Consider the following 3,754-nt stretch of genomic DNA (forward strand, 5'->3'; position numbering starts at 1 on the left):
CTCCTGTGGCGGCGTCATGCGTGTTGGGAGGCGGGGTCGGTGGCCGACAATTTTTATGAGTAAGGCCGGAGGGTCGAGGCTGGAACAGTACAGAGGGCGGGGGACTGAACGACAAAAAAGGGTCAAGTGCCCAGCTCTGGTTATAAGTACCGTATGTTAAGATATCTGTTAAGAGGACTTGGTTGTGAACGTCCGACAGACGACTCACTGATATTTTCATCCCGTCTCGTCTCGTCTCATCAAAGAAAACTCTTACGTCTTGTCACGTTTTAAGTGATCCACAAGACATTTTTTTTTTATCGTCACCGTCATGTTATCGTCATGGAAAAAAAAAAGGCGCATCAACGAAATTATTTTGTCATTGTTGGCGAAAACAGCAGTTTTTGTGATCGTTTCATGAAAATCAAGGGCAACGAACGAAGTCGGGAATTGGCTGCTCGGACATAAACTGTCTCCAATTCCAGCTTGTTGCGTTGTAAACGCGCCCATAAAATCCAGCTTGACCTGCCTCTGCCCTCGATCTGCGAAAAAGGCGGACAACTCTTCGAATGGCATGTCTCCGGCTGAGAATAGACGGCGTCAGTCTCGATGTTAATTGGGTCGTCGATGAGCCGTCGGTCGCACGTATGCATTGTGACCCGCAGAACAACCCATTAATAGGCATCTAAATCCTCCTTGAGTTCGGTCTTAATGGGTCGCAAATACCAACCAGACCTCCACCGGGCTCGAACAATCCTGAACATGTCAGCCTGTCTGATTTCACTGAATATTGCATGCATTCGTTTTCTACGTCATTATGGACAAAATCCACACCGGAATGCCGTGGCGCGCGTTCAAACCCGAACGCCAGAACCGCTCAGCACAATTTGGTTTCTGCTTCGCAAATGAACAATGACATGAAACGGGACGTGTGCAACCTTGCGGGACCCTGTCCTGTCCCGTTGGCCTTATACGGAAAAGCGTCGCCAAAATGTGGGTCAAGTCATCTTGAAAGTGAGACGCCATGTTTGTGTTCATGTGGCCAGCGCACCATCAATCACCGCATTTCACGGTCACATAAACCCGGAGAGCGAGGGAATGTCGAGCGGGGGCAACGTGTCGACATCAAGCAGCAGCCCCAACGCCTCATAAAATACAGTATTCCATTACACATCCTGGATAGATCGGCAAAAAAAAAAAAAAACAAGGTGAATTCAGATGCTTCTTGGATAACCTTAAAAGAGGAGGACGAATAAAAGTCAGCGCATCCGTTCAGACTTCGGACTCGGCAATGCCTGCTTTGATGTGGATGTAAGATAAAGTTGGCAAGTATTCCCTTGTTTTTATGATACCTTCCAAATCTTCTAAATCTCGCTTGTGTTTGCACCACAGAAGGAAGCAAACATTCTATCACGTGATAATTGACTGAAAATAAAGAAATACATTCAAAATCAGACTGCAAAGAAAGATCTGAATAAAATGTCATTTGGCAAAAGTGCACAGATGCCCACTTACTATTATTAAAGTCCCTGGAAAGTGTAAATAACAGTCTTGTAAATTTAACACACCACAAAGAAAAGTGAAAAATTAAAATTGATATCAGGTCAAATGAGGCTCAAAAATCATGATTTTTTTTTTTTTTTTAAACACGGCTCAACTGTCAATCAAATATTACTCCTATGACCTAGAAACATGGATGCTACTTCATCTATTTTTCTTATGCCGACATATAATTTGAGTTTGAGTCACAAAAATATCCCCGCTTGAAGCATCTGGCGACAGGAACATATCCCGCGGGGATTTTCGCAAAGCTTTTTTTTTTTTACGCCTCAACAACGAGGCACTCTAAAAGCCAGCGCAAGCCGCTTCCCGTATGCTAGGTGTCAAGTAATTCTAAAATGTTAATAACTCCCTTCTTCACCATCCTGTCTTTTTCTATGTTACATTCATGCACTCGCAGCCCACAACTAGGCACTCTAAAGCAGCTGAGGACTGTCCGGAGGCAAAATGCATTTTTGAGGAGTAGCGCATAGCTAGCTACCTAAACATCACTCGCACGTGTATTAGCCATACGCCCATGAAAATCTAGAAGTGGGGGTGAGTGGGGGAACAGTTTAACATTTAACATCTATATATCCAAAACTGTTTGTAGATGCGCTCAAACAAACTTGCATGCTCTCCTGTGACCACTTAATTTGTAGAATAATCATCGTGAAGAACAAACACGGCTCGTTCTCGTCGTTTTGGGTGGTCTTCCTCAAAAGGAATGCCAACGCGAACGTCGGGTGGTAAAATATGCCAGCCCCCCCCCCCCCCCCCTCCCTTTTCTTGCTCTCCTGCTCGGCTTGTCTCGGCTGCTTCGTGTTCTCTTGGGTCAAATTCCAACAATGGACGAGCAGTGCCTGCAGCCAAATTTCCAATTAATTTTTCCGCTGTGTGTTTCTGCGGGATTTTTTTCCTCCCCTCCAACAGCGCTGCTGCCGTGTTTTACATTTCAGACGCTATTAGAATACTTTCACTTTTGCAGTCCTGACCAGTCTGTCCGCCACCTTATTTTTTTAGTTTGGACCTCCAGAAAAGATCAAGACAGGTTATTCGCATAGAATAAATTTACGACACAATACGCAAACACACACACATCATTTACATAATCCCACTCGTGTTACTTCAAATCAAGAAATGGAAGAAAAAAAAAATAAAGAGGACGAGCTGCAAGTTTCCTGTCGTGCATCTGCCAAGTTTTCCCTTCAAAAAATGCTGAGTCAGGAGCGAGTGTCAGCATTTTTGTGAGTGCATGTGTGCGACTTTCCCCGCCACACGGTAATATTTATAAGATTTCACGGTTGGCGCGATCGCTGAAGAGCATTTCATCAAGGTCCGCTTCCCCAAGTACATTCCAAAGTAAAACGATTACCTCGACATGATTACAACTAATACATTTGTTTTCGTATGCACCAAAATACTTTCTCCTTTCATTTTCATCTTCTTGTCTGTCTGACACACGCACGCACACACGCACGCGCACATGCACAGTCTGCTTCATTCTGACAGGCGTGTTTGCTGAGGTCACAAAGTTGTGTGCGTTCCTCTGGTTTCTTAGCCACTTTGTGTTCTCACTGTCACTCTCTTGTACGCGCACACACGCACGCAAACACACACACACGCACACACACATCCTTCTCGAATTTCTCTCGACACTGACGCACATGTAACCATAGCAACAGCAATACGTTCATCACTCCATATACGTTTTATCGTGACTTAAAAAAAAAACAATGTGATATAAAAATAGTGGTTTCATCAAGCTGTCCAAAGTCGACACCGTCACGGGTCAGCCAACCGACTGGATTTGTATTAACACATCAAACTTGCACTTGGTGCATGTGCAAATTTCCTTCGTGTTCTTCATTAACCCAAGGGGACCAGATCCGCCCCCCCCCAATACAAACTTGACAACGATAAACATGTTGGATGTGATTTTTCCATCTGCCTTTCATTCCTTCCACCATCTGCCATTGCCAGTGACTCTGTTTACAGAAAAGATGGCGGCATACAATACGGATCGCAGACGTGCATCTCACCCGCTTTATCTACATGATTGACCCTTTGATAAATTAAAAAAAAAAAGGTAAATTGCAAAAAACATTTACAAACCCAAACACTTCTTCAGAAATTGCTAATAAACATACAATGTATATTTACCGCGAGAATCAGGAGAAAAATCCAAAATGTGTTAAAAATCTGCATAGATGGGTGCCCAACTATAGTTTTACAT

This window comes from Idiotropiscis lumnitzeri, chromosome 3 (assembly GCF_059441095.1).
Source record: "Idiotropiscis lumnitzeri isolate Australia: NSW breed Sydney's pygmy pipehorse chromosome 3, RoL_Ilum_1.0, whole genome shotgun sequence".
In the NCBI taxonomy this organism is placed as follows: Eukaryota; Metazoa; Chordata; class Actinopteri; order Syngnathiformes; family Syngnathidae; genus Idiotropiscis; species Idiotropiscis lumnitzeri.